This window comes from Agelaius phoeniceus, chromosome 2 (assembly GCF_051311805.1).
Source record: "Agelaius phoeniceus isolate bAgePho1 chromosome 2, bAgePho1.hap1, whole genome shotgun sequence".
Taxonomy (NCBI): Eukaryota; Metazoa; Chordata; class Aves; order Passeriformes; family Icteridae; genus Agelaius; species Agelaius phoeniceus.
In genome coordinates, this window is record NC_135266.1 from 29570238 (window position 1) to 29589299 (window position 19062).

At 37.1% G+C, this 19062-nt stretch overlaps 1 protein-coding gene across 2 annotated transcripts in view; it reads right to left on the minus strand.

Moving 5' to 3' along the window:
• Nucleotides 1-18663, minus strand: part of LOC129117638 (uncharacterized) — a 375689-nt gene extending 357026 nt beyond the window's left edge. For both annotated transcript variants that reach the window (XR_013180864.1, XM_077173394.1), the window contains exons 1-3: nucleotides 18479-18663; nucleotides 12378-12503; nucleotides 556-644 (exon numbers count right to left, since the gene is read on the minus strand). The gene's annotated coding sequence lies outside the window, so the exon portion shown is untranslated. The remainder of the gene's footprint in view (nucleotides 1-555; nucleotides 645-12377; nucleotides 12504-18478) is intronic.
• Between the last annotated feature and the right edge of the window lie 399 nt (nucleotides 18664-19062).

Consider the following 19062-nt stretch of genomic DNA (forward strand, 5'->3'; position numbering starts at 1 on the left):
TATTGGGATAAAAATTTCTGAGGACATTTGTGCCACATTTGTGTCCATCGATGGCTTCTTGGTAGAATTTCAGGAGTACAAAATAGGCCACCTTTGTACTGAAAAACCCTAATAATACTTTGGATTTGGAATATGTGGTGTTTTGAAAACAGCCTTTCATTGACTCATGCTGCTTGTGTTTGACAAGAACTTTACTGAAATGCTGAGGAGGGGATGCTTGCTGACCTTATAGGCAGCATACAAGAATCTCAGACTGATTTACACACTGCTTCCCTTGTTCAGGTGCTGCCTGAAATAGCAAAGAGGTGTTCCTTCAGTCATTTGGACCATGTCAGTTTGCAGTATTCCCGCTTACAGGCACACTGCCGGATTTCTGGTGTTTCCAAGCTGGGCTGGCCCTCAAAAGATTTAAACCCAGGCCAGAAGGAAAGAATGCATATCAATGTGGTCTCATACAATAAAAGACTCAATTCACCACTGAGCCTCCCCAGAGTTTAGCAGGAACTCCTTGGATTTTGTGCAAACAAATGACAAACCTAGAAGATGCACACAAACCTTTTCCTGATGTGAGAAGAAGCAGCACTGCTGCAAAGCACACGGACTTCAGCAGAATTCATAGCCCACCGCAGACCACAGCATGCCACCTATGTACATGAACAGGAACTGATTAATGGGCTGTCACTTTATTTGTTGACTGCTGAATTATTTATACTTATAAAGTGTTTAATAATTTAGAGCTGGTATCTTAACAAATTACAGCTGAAAGTGACAAGGGGAAGGTGGCACAAGAGTCTCACTTGAGATCAATGTCCTTGTTCTCAGGGCACTTTGGAACATGATTTCTGCTGACTGTCATCAGCAAAAAAAGGAAGGGGGAAGTATGTTGATTTGATATTACGTGTTAAATAGAGAGAACTGCATATTTCAGTAATCAAAGGAAAAAAGTTGCTTTAAACCAAAAAGAACATGAAATTACTCTGAAGAAATCTACATTTCCATATGAAATGAAAATCATTGTCTTAAAAAAAAAAAGACTAAATAAAAGCTAATTACAGTGTTTGTTTTTAAAATTTTGTCTCAAAGCATTTTATCCATCTTTTCTTGCCACAAAGGATTTGGATACATATTGATTTTGACCTGCGTACTACATCTTTGCAAAAAAGCAAAGTCATCTTAATGCGAAGAGGTTATTTTTTACTGTATGAGGATGGAAACAAAATTACCATCTACTGGCTCTATGTGAGTTAAACTTAGAGAGTGCATGAGAAAGAAAGACATAAATTCAGATTTTTCAACAAAATCCAAATGCTAACCAACAGAAAGGCTGGCTGAGTCAATGCACCTGAAAACAAAATTCCTGTAAAAGTCCTCTATATAGGTAAATAACATTTCACTCCAGGATGGTTTTTCCTTCAGAGACACTTCAATAGAAAAAAAAATTAATGTAAATATCCAAAAGAGTAAATTCCATTCTCTAAGAAGGAATTTCCTGGGTATTAACTCACTCTATTTCCTTTAAATACCATGAGAATGCAGTGTCTAAAAGAATCATATATTGGTGAAACAAAAATTCTTAACAAAGGCACAAGGCTCCTATAACAGAAATTATGCCATCACTGCTGCAAACAAATACATTTTTCAGGGTAACCTCTCCAGTGATCAGCACAGTTGCATCTTTTAACCCCAATTCTACAATGTCCACAATGGAAAAGCAAGCTGTGCTAACCACTGCTGAATTCCAGTAGCACCGAATATCCACATGCAAGATCCTGTTCACCAGTGCAAGACTGACCTCTGCTTGTATTCGGCTTGCTTCAAGCAAGCACCATATGTCTTTCCATCACAGTAGCACAGGCACTGTGGCCTTGAACAGTGTAAATCATATCCAGCTCTCTTCCCCCCCAATATGCTTAGGAGATCAGTGTTTTCTACTTTGGTGCATGCATCTTGAATCCTATAATAATGTTACACCTGCAGTAGAAACTTGGTTTTGTGGTATTTTCCAGTATTAGCTTCTTCAACAGCAATTGCTTTCTGCCTCTGTCTCCCTCTCTCTCTCTCTGTGATTTAATTGCTGTTTATCTCCACGGAGACCTTTATATGCACATGCTGCCAGCTGGACCAGGATCAGTAGGTGGCCATTACTGGACATTTGGGAGCAATGACTTGAATTAAAGACAGCTGAATCCTACTATCTGTATTTTCATTCTGTCCTGAGATACAGGCTCACCCATAGTATTTCTTCTGCAAAACAGACGTTTACAAGACTATCACCTCCAGCAGCAGTCTTCAGTATGAACAAGATCTAGTCAGCTCTTATTCTACTAATTCTGCTAATGACTTCAGGGTAGAAACCTGCCCAGCTACATAAGGGACCTAGGTCATATCTATACTGTAAACTGCTCTTAAGGAAGCCATCCTATATTTCCCATAGAGAGCAAGTGGTGAACTACATTACAGGGCCATTCTCTTCCTTGGTGTCCACTCCACAAATCTAAAATGTTGTGTTGCCTTGAGGAAGGACAAGTAACAAATGTGGTCCAATTTTCTTTATAGCTCTGCAAAATTTATCAGGAAAATAAGTTATATAGCAAGATTGGTATTTTGCATAGAGATCTCCCTATAGTGGTGCTATGTTTTGGGTGGGGAGTGTTTATGGATGACTAAAACTGCCAAACATTTTTTTCTGGTATAGAAAAGAAAAATGGATAAAGGGAGCAGAATTTTAGCATGAATAACAAATATTGGCTGAGAATTTCTTGTTTTTTAAAAAACTTGTTAGCTGCAGTTGTTGATGGATACTATGTCGTCTGATGTATATTTTCTGAGTTTTCTAATATGAAAATGCTCTGTTCATCTCTTCCCAGGATAACAGAAACATTAAAATGCACAGTATTTTTCATGTTTTGATGTGGGGAATATAATAGTGAAAAACAAGGATAATTTTTGAAAATGATGAAGAAAAATCAGATTGAGTTGATACTCCTCCAAACATTTTATACTCAGAAATGCACTGTTTCTACTGTTCCAAAAACTACCTTTTCCTTTGTTCAAAATTTTCTAGTATTGAGTGTGGACAATCTATAAAAATCTGGGGTTTTCATGAACATATATGCTGAATATCTTTCACAATTTGACTTGGAGGCCATTTCTATAATTCCTTCCATATTAAATATAAATTATTAAAATGAGAGATGAGAATGAGCTCAATGAAAATTATTGCTGTAAGTGTTACGAAAGTATCCAAGGTGCATACAGATGCTCCAACATATGCAAATGCTCCTAACAGTACAAAATGCAGCATCACGTCTATTAAGGCGTACACCACTAATCCACTCAAGTTCTTCAGCCTGATCTTCAGGATTCCCACTAAGATCTCTACTATTTGGAGGGCAGTTTTTCCACCCCTCCTCCACAACCTAGGATAGCAGGGAAGCCTGGAACTGACAGTTTCAATGACACAGTGAAATCTGAAAGAGCATGGCACAGAGGTTTATTGGTCACAGGAGGTAGTCAGTTATGGCATTCCTTTCCTTCACAGTTCACATGATGCCCTGACACCACTTCCTTGAAGATAGTATTCAAAAATACCCCTGAAATCTAAGTATAACAATAACATATCAATTACTTATACACTCAGGAACATGAACAGGATATTAAAAGGGAATTAGAGAAAATGCAGTCTTTCAGGTAAGTTATTGTTCTCTGGAATGTAAATTCATGAGGAATGTCTGGGATTAGTATCAGCCCAGTAGAAATGAGACCCGGTCAGGAGATGGTACAGAAAGCATCCCAGACTGATTTCTCCCTGTTTCTTTGGAGCCCACGTTTCACTTCCCAGTATAGCACTGTGTGTGCATATTCATGAGTTAAAGTCTCAGTGACCCCTCAGCTCCACACCGCACAACAGAAATTTCAACTACTGTGTGAAATCCTAACCCCAAGGAAGTCAATGGCAAGATCCTTGCTCACTTGTTGGGGAACAGGAATTCACCCATGATATCTTGTTAGTTCTGGCAGGTTTTCAGGATTCAGCATGGTTTTTGAGATGAATCCATAAGCGCTGTACTGCTTTCTTACACCGTCCTCTGCTTGAAACAGAAATAGTGTTGTACTGCATAGATTCTATTACCCTTGGCAGCTAATTTTCTCCTTTGTCCACTCAAATGCAACCCTCCATCCCTTACTCTTTTCCTACTATACATTTTTATAGAACAAAATAAAAATTGTTATTAAAAAATCAATGCTCTGCTATCATTTATAGTTTATGTTTAAGAAATGTGGAAAGTATCTTCCCACTGTTGGCCCAGACTTTTTTCACTGTTCCTGGACAGATGCCTTCTGAGATTTCAGAAAGCTCACACAAAACCTCTAACTTCCATTTAATTTCCTAAATTAGTAGTCTTTGTCCACTGAAGGTTTTGTTTTTTTTTTTTTTCTGTAAGATGTTGTTTCTCCAGCCAGCACGTCTAGACAGCAGCAAGTGTCATTAAAAATTGAAGTGGACAAAGCACTTCAGACCACACTATCAGTAACAAATCTCTCCTAGAAGAAGGGAGGAGTGGACGACCCAATAGGTTTTTCTCTCTTTTAAACACTTCAGACTGGTGATACCTCAGTTCCCTGACTGGTCCTTGACAAATCTGTGACAGATAAGAAAAAAGAATAAATCTTCAGTGACCAATGGTATAACATAGTCCTTCCTGCTTAGTATATGTTAATAATTCCTTTCAGATTATGCTTACTTTAACTTAAGGGGGTTTACATCAAAATTTTTCATCTTCAGTGTTGGTTATTATAGTAATTAATATTTTTCCCTAATATGGTTTAAACATTCAGATGAATTGAAGAGACACATTTTTGCCTTTTGAGGAGAGTCAGGGTCTTTCACTCCATACCAATGCTATGGAGATAGATGGCTCCTTCCTGCATCTGGACCAAGGAGCTGGGCAATATTAAGGCAATGGCAATGAAAGGCATTTGAGAAAAAATAAATCTCATTCTAGAAAATCTGAGAAATTATTCATATTAATGATAAAAAATTACTCCCTCTAAAAGTTCAAATGATCAGGTCTGAATTTTTCTTGGAAAAGGTCAGTATTCCTTCAAATTCACTGAGACTTGACATGAATAACCCCAGTGATCCCATCTCCAGGCAAAATCCAGAAGCTCCAACATAGCAGTCATTTTTGCTCATGTGAGCAGTCATTTTTGCTCACCATTTTCATTTGTGGTCTGAAATGCAATGTTCTACCAAAGCAGCAATCAGTGAAGTCCCCAAAACCTGGGTAAACCATGAAGGGAGCAGTGGATTACATGAACTCATATGAGACATTAGGCCCCTGCTGCTCTCTCCTGCTCTGTAACACTAAGGAGTCATGCTGCTTAGGTACCGCAATCTTTGCTAGCTCTTGCTTTCTCTCCATCACTTCTAAAATGACTTTCTTTCATGATACAGAAATCATTATTAGACTACTTCAGCTAAGGAAATTATGGCACCTAGACATCATCTGATGAGGGTGCCACATGCACAACGGCCAATCCAACACTCCTTTTAGGACATAATTAGTATCTGAGCATACAGTCAGGATTTGGCTCTGGATTGCAGCTACAGAACTGAGCAGTTAGAGCTTAATGAATACAAGCATTTGAGTTCCTGCACATCTCTATCAAAAGTTGAACACAAAAATCCAGCTAAAATTATGTAACAACCATGGTAGGAAGGACTTCTTTTCTCTCTTCTTTGAAGACAGAGAAAAACAGACACTATATAGTACAGAGAGTGACTGTAGTAATTAGTCTTTTTTTTCCTGAATGCTATAGTAAACACTTTCAGAGTAAAATTCAATGCATAATCACTGCTGATCTAAAAATGACAGCTGTTCTGGAGAAGACCAATGTACACACCAATCCCTCCTGTAAACTATTCCACTTCCTTTAGTTATGTTAAGGGTTTCTTTTTCCAAACTGAGTATGACTCAGTTCTTTTATGTGTGTTTCTTTTGATTTGTAGCTATATCTAGATAGATTCCTTACTCTGTCACTTTCAGCATAATCGTAAATGGACAATTCAGTCCAGCAGCTAAAAGATCAGTGAGACAAATGCCCAGGAGCAGTTATGAAGCAAGACACTCAAAATTCTGTCATATTATTTCAACACTGTTGCCAAAATGTTTTTCAAGGACTAAAAAGCTTTTCCAATATTAAAGTAGATAACAGGTACCTCACATGACTCCAATTAGAAACAGAATGATAATTGTCTAGGATATTACTTTGTCTAGGTGCCTAAAAATTCAGGTTTCACTGTGACTATATATAGCAAAGAAACATCAGAAGAAGGAGGTAGGAAGAGCTTACTGCTCAACAGAAAGCCTAGAGTTGAATTGTTGAAACATTTTCCTATTTATGTTAACAGAAAAAACATAAATAAAACGGAAAGGAAGAACAAATGACCAAAGCTGTAAGCATATCAGAACAGACATTGTAGTATGAAGACAGCATGAAACCTGAAGGAGACTTGCATTTTTTCATCATTCTATTACCATTGCTGGGCAACAGTTGTGAGGAGAAAAAACTACTATGTTTTCCTCAAAATATCCTCCCTGGAATGTCAGGAACTGACAACACCAACGCAAAAGGAAACAATGGCTGATCTCATGGTTCTGCAGTCGTCCTCTTGCAGGCTTCCCTCAGCAAAACAAACCCTTCAGGTCACACAGTCCTTGGGGGCCATGCATTAAAATAACTCAGTTATATTCACAGTCTCTATTTGTCCCTCCCAGACACCTTTGTATGGAATAAGCATCCACATCAGAGGAGACCATTTTCTCATTCTCATCCCAGCTGGAGAATAAACTCTGCATTCGAGGTTATCAAGGGGACGGACAGGTAAAGGACGGAAAACAGCAGCAATAAAGTAACATTACCATGAAGGCGTGGGGAATACCCTGAAAACATGTAGGCTGACTTTTCTTTGGTACACTTAGTTTTGTCTATGGGCAGATTGCCACAAAGGGAAAAAAAAAAGAGGGGCAAAAGAAAACCTATACTTTATTTATTATTTAAATAAATAGTTTTCTGCTGCTTCCATTTTGTGCTCAGTTTTATAACAATATGAGTCCATTTCCCCTTCATTCCTTAATATCTATATTGTTTAGGACTTTATATACTGTATGATTAGTTGGCATTGGTACCGTTCAATCTGTACTAATCTGTATGCATTTATATTGTGTGAGCAGTTCTCTAATTGGTTTTCATCCAAGTAATCCCACAGAGAATAAGGTTACATGCTGAAAAGGGCTGAGGTGAGAGAGTGGTTAAAAGGGGAGTGCAAACTCTTTTCCCATCCTTATTAAGAATGCTTTGCACATCTGCATTTTCTAAAAACATTTCTAAACTCCCTCTTTGTGAATAAGCACAAAGTCTATTCCACAGCACAGAAATGCACAGAGAGAAAATGAATTTGTTTTAGAGAACCCCACCCAAATCTGCTTTATTTCTCCCATGTTGCTGTATCTCTTGGTCATCTAAGGCTGTGAAAAGTAAATATTACAGTTTACAAAGGTGGAAAAATTAAAACCAAAAAAATTCCAGAATATAATATGCCTCTTGGTAGAAAACACAAAATTAATTTTAAGTAAACAGAGCAGAGAGGGAAGATCTTTTCCTAAAAGGCTAATAAAATTGAAAAAAAAAAAAAAAAAGAAGAAAACAATAAAAAAGCCCAAAAGTGAGCCAGCATTTTGAAGCTTAGCTACTTAAATCCAAATTTGGCTGACTTGAGTAACAATAGCCCAAATTTCAGATATTCCTCACATCGAAATTTCTGAAACATTTTGACATGTGCTGCAGGTACTCCAGGTATTAAGTTTGTAAATGCTGATGACAGCACTTGAATTTTAAGAAAATATATATTCAATTGTTTCATTTAATTGTGCAATAATTACACACTGTCATAATTCTGGCTACAGGGACATTAGTTTCATTGAGTTTTTTTAAAAGATTTTATATTATTGGTCACACACCACCTAGAAAAGAAAATAAGTTGTGGAAAAAAATTATGTATGAGTTACTCTCCTTTTCCTTACACATAAAAAATTCTTTGTTTTCTTCATAGAACTGCATATTGAAATTTATCAGTACCTGTATATGATCACTGTCTTTATCAACTCCCAAATTAGAATATTTTTGTCACTCAGATCAAGTTTTAGCTTTGATTACACTTTTTTCTTCTTTCCTTAAAAAACAAACAAAAACCCCACTTAAATCAACATACTGAAAACTTTATGTAAACCACACTTTTTATACATGCCCATGCCCACATTCTGAACAGGCATTAGAATATTTATTTAAAAAACACAGGGCTTGCTTACCATGTTCACAACTTTCAACGGCTGGATTTTAGAGCAGCCTTTTTGAAATGAAAGTCTCCTGCTACTGTACATTCTTGCTAGTGAGAAAATGCAATTTCACTGCATACGGCTAAGCAAAACCTTTTCTTACTGCTGAAGAAAAAGGTATTCTCAAGTGTTTTTTCTGGATTTCAAAAAGGAATAAAAGATAAACTTTTAGATTTTACTCAGAGCCATGTAGGTGACAATTTTTCTTCAATTAGTTATCATCCTGTCAGTGCCATGAATATTAGTCTGGACTTTAAAGAAAGATAGCTGTCCCACTAAACTTAACAATGATTTACACCGAAGGACAATGCAAACCTGCTCTTTCCCTCCCCCACCTAGGAATGCCACCATGCTTCATTTCTGCATTATCTTCTGGTAACCATCTCTGGAATATTCTTAAAAGCTGCTAACATGATACATTAGAATTCAGGCATGTGACAGATACAAAATTAAAGTTGACCTTCTCTGTCAGAAAAAATAAACAGTAACCATTAGCAGCTTTGTACCTCTGCATTTAACTCCCTATTTTCTGCCTCCCTAGTTTGGGTCCATTAACTGACTGGTGCAAAAAAGATCCCCGGCAACACTGACTCCCTGTGGATGTATTACAATCTCTGGATATTACACTTGACTATAACCTTTCCTCAACCTAATTTTACATTTGAAATTTTTCAATCTTGACTTGGTCACGCAACAATATTGTAGTCAAGAGTTGCCAAAATTCTGTAAAAACTTCTTATGTCCACATGTCTGTCAACAACCTATGGTTTGCACTGGGGGCCATTAGGAATTCAAACTAACAGTTGTATTTTCATTATTTTATTAGTCACTCCAATGTTTTTTTTGCTCAGCCTCATCAGTTATAGTAAGAACATCCTTTAATTCACATGAAAATATATTTTAAATGTTATTTTATGGGGAAAGCATCCATTAAAGTCACAAGAATTTCAAAAGTTATTTTATGCTGTTGAATAGAGCAGAAAGGAAATTTCACATCTACAAAACTTTTAAAACTTCAGGAACCTTCAGAGTAAATAAGCTAAATGATTTCCATATTAAATTTGATGGAAATAAACACAGGATTCCAGCAGCAGATCACACCAAAGCACCCATTACTTAGAATTAAATTGAGTATTTATACAAACAGAAAAGTGATTTTGAAAACATTGGTGCTGCAATTCTGTCATGAACTTTGAAAAACAGGCAGAGTAAGACAGCACTATTGTATTGATTCTGTCCATTTTCCAAGCACTGCAGTATGATTTCAGGGAGTCACCATAAAAGCACATCCTGAGCCCTACTAGGTCTTGATGGCAAAGTAAATGTATTCCCAACTCCATTTTCTTTCAACAGCTACAATATTTTTCTCTTGCTGTCTGCTGGGATTTCCCACATACTTTTTTTGTGTTTTCTTGTGTCTCGTTCTCTTCGAAAGAGAGAAACCCACCACACTAACCGTTGGACACAGTCCATATTAAATTGGTGGTGGGACAGGGCTTATCATTTTTCCTAAAACTAAAATATATATACGCCCAAGTCCTTTGACCTAGGAAAAGAGAAATTTTATAATTCTCACTCCATCTGTGCTGTGGTGCATGCCATTTACCCCCTTTACATTTTGATATTTTCCTGTAAATTTCATATTTACTCTCTGCGGTGACAATATTTAAAACTTTCTTCTGTTTTTCAGTGCACACATAAATTTTAAAAAAAGTAAACCCCAACACACCCTTTTTATTAATGGATGCAGGTTGCTTTGACTTTATGTAAAAGATACCATGTAAAGAACATGTGAAAGTTTTCAAAAAAACCCACAATTTCAGTGTGAAAAATGTCACTGTACTGTCCCAAGATTGTAATCATCCTGGTATCCTACAGGATGAGCTTCTAACTACTTCTTAGCATCCCAGTTTGTAATACTTTATCTGACTGATTAGATACCAAACCACCTTCAGAAGGCTGGTGCTGAACAGATGTAGCAAAAAAAAGAATTTGTTTCTGCCAAAAACCTCATAAGCTCAAGGGCCGTTTAACTTAGCTCAGTCACTTAGTTTATTTTGCATTAGAGGAACTTCTCATTTAATTTACCAGTCTATAATAGGTAACTTTTTCAATATGAAGCTAAAGGTCACTATTATATGTAAGGAAAATTAAGCCAATGTTCTTGGTTGCCTTACAGTTCTCCTAGTTCAACTACTCCAATAAATGAACATGTACAACAAGCCGAAGGGCTTTTTATTACAAATTTAATTCATTTCTCTAGACAACTGTGAAATTTGCCATTGACATTAGTCATTACCCCAAGGCGAACTAAAAGATGATCTCAGTTAATAAATGATCCTTAACAAGGAACGCTCCTATCTTCTGTGATATTGGCACAGGCACATTTTATTAATGCAGGACTAGCTTCCTGCCAGAACACTAGCATTCATGACTATTTGGTGTGCTTGTTTCCTCTTCCTGCTCCTGATATTAATAATTATGCAACGGGATAATTAGCAACACAAAGAGACAGTACTATGTGCTTGCAGCTAGATTTTCAGCACGTTAACCTTCTGGGAAATAAAGAACAGAAGCAAAGAGTCTAGCCAAATAACCAATGCAGGTTGATTTCACAGTGTGTAAAAGGCTAATTATCTGTGAAAAGTCTGACCTCAAGTAACAAAATTACACAAATGTGCAGGCATTTTATCTTAAATAAAACTCAGATGCACTAGTTCATAATGTGAGGAGTCATGGTTAATAACTGTCTTCCAGAACTATTTATCTCTATATATGTTTATAAAAATAAAAATAAATCCAAGAGAGAATTAACAGTCTGCTATAAAATGTTAACCAGTTACTCAAATAACTGCAAAGGTAGGGTAAAATACACTCCCGCTATCCTTCAACCACTGCCATGCTAAAAAATAAAATAAAATAAAATAAAAAAATACCCAATATATGACAGAAGTAGGTTAAGTGCATTTTGTTTACTGGAGACAGGCTACAATAAAAAGCAGAAAATATTACTTCTTCTTTACAGATACCATGTGTAATTCATTCTGATATAAGAATATTTATCCACTAGCAGTAATAACAAACCACAATTTTTGTCATGAAAAAAATAAATTGTATTTGCAAAAAGCAAACACATTACGGAGTGTGTAAAAATGCAATATTCCCATTTTCTAGTCAGAGTTCCAATTTATTGAAGTAACAGAGCAGAAAATGCACTGACAGCTGTTACATTTTATTGCGAATTAGTATATACGTTTTATATCCAGTGAGCAAATGCATGATACATTGTATTCCAGTAATTGCCACTGGCTTTCCAAATGGAAACTGAATGATCTTAGTGCAATTACACTCAGGAGAGTAAGTGTAACAAGCTACAGTTCTACATTATAGCTCTTTAGCAATACCAAGAATTTTACTCTGTTTTAAAAAATAAAATAAAAAGGTCAACTGTATATATAAAAAAAGAAATATATATTTCTCCATCTACAGATGATAAAAAGATGTTCTGCTATTCTGGCTTAGATTTGGTTACATATAACACAGACCATATGTTTCAAAAAGTTTTTAAGAATGATACTTAAGTTTTCTACTAGTTTAGACATTTGTTCAGCATCAATAGCTTTGGGGACGGGGGAAGGGAAGAGGGGAATGGACAGAATGATTGGAAACTTCGAACACATAAAATCAAAACTTCTCATTTCGCATAGGAAATAAATGACTGTTATTCCTAGACTACACCCTAATTTTCCAGCATCCTTGCATAGAAAATTAAACATTTGCCTTGAAAGATTTAACACATTACCTTCAGACGTAACATTTTAAATGTTTATTACCGTAGGCTTTTTTCCCTCCCCCAGTTATCACCTGAGATAGTAACCCTCCTAAGATAGCCCATGTGCTGAGCAGTTAATATTTCAAATGCATTAAAGGAAGTGGGGGCATGAGGGAAAAACATTTTATTTTTATTTTTTTACTAACCTTCATAACATATATTAAACCATTTCGTTGGGCAACCAGTCTGTTGACAGCCTCTGCACCTTCAAGCTGTAGCTGGAGCGCTCAGTAAAGCCGGCAGTCTCCTCCCCTCTAGTGGCTACCAGCTCTCTTTGCAGCAAACAGGGGAAGAGAAAGGCCTTTAGAGGACCACCTCAGGGCCATTTGTGTCATTTTTCTAAGCTTACAAGGAGACAAAAAAAAAAAAAAGAAAAAAGGACCACAACAACCAAAAAGCCCCCTGCAACAAAAATCCCCCACAAGCCCACAACCAAATGAATCAGAGCAGGCAGTCTATCACTGCAGCAAATAAAATTTATCAGTCATTTAAAACAATATGTTAGTAGTGACTATGACTTAATCAACACCAACCTGCTGACATAGATTTGCAATTTGAGCAGGTTATTAGTGATCGAATTAACAACATGTCACAACTTGTATCTGATTTATTAAAGGAAGCTGACTAATGCAACAGAGCTATAAACAACATGCATAGAGACATTTTTCAGGCATGTTGACTAGTGTTGTACAGTCAATGGAAAAGCAGAATGAGAAACAATCTCTCTGATTTTGCCCTTTTGTTTGCAGGTGCTTATAAATTATTTCATACTGGTGTAACTGTGAAGCATGGGGATCTATGTCATAATCTTTTACCCCGGGAAGGGTCAGAACCTATGAAAAAAAAATTCACTCCTGTTACATGTAGTAAAAGAACTCAGTGGAAGGGCTTGGCACAGGGAAGCAATGAGAAAATACAGGATCCTGGGACATGCTGTGATCTCAGCAATAGAGTAGCCTAATCACCACCAGGTTTTTTTTGTTTGTTTTTTTTTTTCTTTTTCTCTTTTTGCTTTGCAGTTCTCATGATGAAGGCTTTTAAGAGGGCATGATGAATACTAAAAGTGAGGTAACATGGTTTTCTGGAGTTTACCCATACGTCTTTCTAAGCATGTGGGGTGGCACAGGAGAAAGCACAACTACCCTATGTAGTCCATAAGCAGCCAGCACTTGCAGGGCTTTTGCAGACATGGGCTAACATTGAACGAAATGTACAAAGCAGTTTATATAGCACATGCATTTAAAATTGTTTCCCTTTTTCAAAATTTGTTTCTGAACAGGGCTTGCTTCGAATGCCACTCTTTGCTCATGTATCAGGCATATGCATGTCCATCAATATAAAACTAAGACCTTTCACAGTTTTAGACAAAAAAAATATTTCAGAGGAGCACTGTAAACACAGTTAAGCAAGATCTGTACAGATTAGTTTTGATAGTGTATCCAAGTCCAAGGGTAACCTGACCAGGTTTTCATTTGCACCCACTTTTAATTCTGAAACAATTAGTTACAGCCCAACTAGAGGCTTGAGAGCATTTTCATGAGAAACAAGAATTTAACATAAATCCACATAACCAAGGAAATTCAGAATTGAAGCTGTCAATTCTCAGGCCCAATAGAACACATAAAGGGGCTTGTTAATGCTGAACTAATTGGCATTCTTGGCTTGACAGTCTCAGCAGAGAGACCAAGGAGTGAATAAGCATGGAGACTAAACTACCCTCTCACTCACAGGTGGTCCCTCTAGGTTAAGACTAAAGCACATTTGGAGATGAAGAAATGAAGAGAAAAATGTACACCAAAGGTACTGTTTAATTTGCGAACAAGAAACTTTAGCCTGCACTGAAGGCGATGCAACCAATTCTTAACCAATGTCTACTCTTGCTGCCTCAGTTTAGCCTGTAAATAAGCAAAGGTTTTGATTTCCTTTTAAAAATTATGTTTCATAATTAGGGGGAGAGGCTGATACCCTCCAGTCATCTCCATCACCATGTTGACTTCTATGAAAATATATGAAAAATCTGTACCCGAAAAGCTGTTCTCTACAAACTAACCTGTGCAATCACATTATTTTCAGACATGCACTTAGGGGAAGGACTTAACCTCTACCACCTTGAAGTTACTTGATACAGGCCAGGGAGTAAAGGGAGTACCTGCAGTCTTAGCCCCCCGGCACACACAACAGCTCACTCTCCAGATGCCATGTAAAAGTATTTCTCTGGCATTCATTGGGAGGTAATAGGGGCTTATACCATGTTTGAGCCCCTATTTAGAGGCATGTCTCAGTGAGCTTCAAAGTGTTACTGGTGAAATGCTACATCTGTAAGGGAGCAATAAGGGAGTAACACTATTTTTGCTTCATATAGGGTTGAGCAGTTCTCCATAGAACAGTGTAAAATCTCTCCTATCTTTCCCACTGAAAATGTTGGATTAAAAAGAGAGATATTGAAAATAAGATGCACAATATTAATACTGAGGGTAATTAATCACTGGAGTAAATTACTGAGGGGCATAGCTAATTCCCTTTCAGTGGGAGTCCTTAAATCAATACTGGATAGCTTTTTAAAAGGTACGTTCTAGCTAAGCTGTAAGTTATAAGGTTCAATGCAGAAATTACAAGAAGAAGCTGAATGACTTGTGTAATATAGGGGGTAAAACCAAAATATTGTCATTCATATTTTTGAACTTAAAATGTATTAATTTATTAGTTTTAGCCCTCATGAGAAAAAAAGAAAAAATTATGTATAAAAAAAAGAAAAAAGAAAAGTAAAAATTTGGGAAATAATGACCAATCTTAACAAAATAGCTCTGCAGCTGATGCAATATCAATGGAAATTAATAAGGAGATCTTGATCCTATGCATTTTAAAAGTGATTATTTGAAAATAACATATTTATAACACTCCAGATTTTTTCACTTGCGAGATTTTCCTGCCTTGGCTAAAGTACTCTCAGTGCAGTAGTGAAAAGTGGTGACAGAGACAGTCACAGTTCCTGTGTCCTTCTTGGGACTGTACATCTCCTTGAGCAGCCTCAGGACTGCCCTAAGTCATTCTAGATGGCAAATGTGCTCCGTAGCTGTTGTACTGGCTGATGAATAGTCAGGCCAAAACAAGATCCAAAGACCTCTACACTCATTCCTCTGGCAGTCCCCAAAGCCTGTTTCCTAAAAAAGACTACAGAGACAGAGGAAAAGTAGGAAGAGTAGCAAAGAGTCATTGTGATCAGAATCACATCTCCTTATTGCAGCTAAAATAATAGATCTAAAATAAATTATTTAATTCTTACTAGCAATAAACTTAAAAAAGGATAAAGACAGGATCTTACAGGACAGAATCCTTCTTACAAATGAGTAAATTTAAAAGAAGTTATTTCACTGTGACACTTAGAGACATGAGCACAATCTCTTTTGTGGAAAGTAGACTAAAACCTTTGTAATAAACCTTCCTTTTCAGAAAACCTAAGCCACTCAAAACAGAAGAATAAAAGCAAATCTAATTTCCTGAGACCAACCCACCAATTCTAATGATATTACTTTAGAATTATGATCATAATTTTCAAAGCTTTTCTGATCTTTTAGTGAGGAATCTTCAAAAAAACAATAAACAAACTGAATCCTCCAGTATTAAAGCCTAAAAGTCACAGGTTTGGCCACCACCATCACTTTTACTATTACACTTTTCTATGCTTGTTTAATACAAAAAATGAGATATGATATTCAGATCTCCACCATGTCCACTGTACATGTCAGCCTTTGTGATTTTTTCCAATAATATTTACCCTCTGCAAAAACATTTGAAAAAGAATTTCTGATAAACCTTGAAAATTTGGTAGCATTTTTAATAATCTAAACAAACTGCATGGTCTACTTATCAGCTGTTCAGGAGAATCTAAATGCTGAGGAGCATGTTCACTATTGTTTAGTTTTCCTGAAAAACTGAGTAAATCTTCTAATAAAGGAAGAGTTATTAGAGACAGATCATAAATGGTTCAAAATCAATCCATACACTGCGTTATTCTTGGGGCCATTTAAACTCAGCAACCTACATCTATAATTTTACAGACTCAAGATCTAAACTTTCTAATACCAGATTTTCTGGTTTACAGTTTCTGACTGTTATGCATGTGAGTGCAACACCCAACTTTTAACACTCATACCATGCAAGTAACCATTTTATCTCAGACTCAATTTTTTTTCCCCTGAAGACAAAATAATAATGTAGAAATAGATACTAAATGTTGCTCACTACTGCTTCTTTGTTCTGCACATCAAACCAAATTCTACTTCCACAGTCTGCGGGAGATAAAGGGGTTAATAATTTCAGGAATACCTTGACTGGTGCCCGCTCCTTTCAGCTGAAAGCACCACATGGGATCGAATGAAAGAAATGTAGCCTGGTAACTACTGGAACATTGTTATCCTACCTTTACAGATATACATCATAACCCACCTGATGCTCTTCTTGGGATTTCCCTAATTCCTCTCTGCTTACAATAGTTGAGGGTATTCCATAGTTACTAAGAAATAGTGCAAACAGGGAGCAAAAAATTTAGTGGCAAAACCACTCATAGTGAACTTTCAGATGAAATATCAGACAGTCCGAGATTGTGCTCTTGTATCATCTGGCATGGCTGGAGATAATAATGGTCTTTTCATATCCAGCCACCAATCAGAAGAGCAACAGAACATGATTAAGTTAAAACAAAAAAGTAAATTATGTATAACGTGAAGAAGTAATGTATTTTAATTAATTTAAAATACACCAGCTATTAAATCTGAGGAACTGTCTGTCTGAGAAGATAAGGAGCCAAACAGATTGCTTCCTTTAGCGCTCCCTGAAACATCTTTCTAGATATGAGTCTTACTCTTCAGAAGACCAACTGGTCAACAGGCAATGCACACCCAGCAGCAGCAGCAGCAACAGAAAAGATCAGATCCATTTTCAGCTACTCAGTAAGCCATATTATAAACCAGCAGAAATGGAGACTGCTTACTGATATTGTATTTGCCTGAGCAGAGACTTGAGGATGTTCTGCATTTTTAACAATACACACAAAGAAATGGATCAAGTTGTAGTTATTGCTCACGGGCAAAAGAGGAACATATTTAAGATTTTTCTGCAGATGAATGCAGAGGAGGCCAAGAAAAATATAATATAGCCCTACAGATGCACAGTAAGTAATTCTTTTTCCCATATTGTGGTATCATATGCAAGGGAACACATTTGCTCCAGGATTGCCAGTTCACAGAAGGATCAACGCACAGACAGGTTTGTAGAACCCCGTGTGAACCGACAGAGCTTTCCAAATTCAGGGCAGATGAAAGGGAGCAAACGATCTATGCAGTGCCAAATTATATATGGTGCTATAGATAGCTGATCAATGCCAGCCATGTAGCAGACCCTTGCTCTGACAATCTGAAGGTCTGCTCAGGTGACTACAAACAGTAGAAGCAAAGAGAGAACACACGGAGCACAGCGTGGGCGTTATAAGTAGAGTGCTGTAAATTAGAAAGGCACACATTTGTAATTGGCATTGCTGACAAAGAAGTGGCACTAAAGTTACAGATGGAGTCAGAGCTGATGCTGGAACAAGCAGCCTAAATAGCTTGTCACTCTGAGCTCATTAAGAAGTAAAATGCAGATCAGGGAACAGCTAAGCAGCTGGGTCAGGTTGTTCATTGGCTAATTTAGTCTAAACAAGAAAGAGGGAAGGCATGAAACATGTTCTGGAATAGTGTAAAAGAAAGCAAGGAACCAGAAGGGTAGGGGTGGCCAACCACTTGCTGCAAGCTGAAACACAGCTTAAGAGAAAACACCAAAGCCAAAGGAAAAAAAAACCCTTGAAAAAAACAAACCTCTAAACTTAAATCAACCTTCGCCTTCTCTTCCTCTTTTTTCTTTTTTTGCTATTTCACTAAATAAACAAAATGCAAAAAAATTGGGGTTTCAGCTGTCTCAAAAAATCATTGGAATCCAAGAATCAAGTAATCAGCAACACACATGCCAGTCAAGCATACAGCTATCCACGGCTGAAGACCGACACTGACATATTCATACATATGTATGAGCGTCAGTATTTGCATGTCAGAGCTAAGCATGTAACAATGCAGGTACTTGGGTTAGAAAATTTGGCAAAAACCCCTCTCTCTTCTCAGAACTGAAGCCAGACCTGCCACCGTTGCAGTCAGAAGGCTTGACGGCAAGGCAGCTCAGCACCCTCTTCTCCCCAAATTATGAACCATTCGCTCACCTTCTAAAAACCGAGGCTTGCAATCAGCATCTCCCAACAAGCACACTTGAACTGAGGACTCTGCAAGCTCAAATTTCTGCCAGAAAACCTCCAGGGACACACCTAGGCTAGACATTTACAACAGATCCCCTCCCAGCTTTGCCTTCCTTGTTGCAGTTCCATTTTGTAGGCACTCCTTTTTCTGAAAGGGCTGCGTGGAATCAGCGTGCAACAGAGAGGAAGGCTGGTACAGCAACGTTAACTAACTCTTCTTTGTAATTAAAGGCGTAAAATCTGCTCCACACACAGTCTTTATTTAGGTAAATTTCATGGCCGATAATCAGATCTTCTATGAAAGAGAAAGAAATAAATGAGCTAGAAATTCGTGATCTGTCATATTTAGAAGAAATCATCAGTCAACGCCAAGATGATTTTTATGCATGGGCATGTAGGTATGGGGATTGAAAGGGGCTCTTCTGTGATATTTACATCTTCTGTCACCCATTATCATTCCCCCAAAATAAGTTTTGTGAAAGGTTATGACTTTTAAGAAATATTATGTACTGTGATTTGGCCAAGCAAAGGAAAGCAGGTGAAGGAGAAGT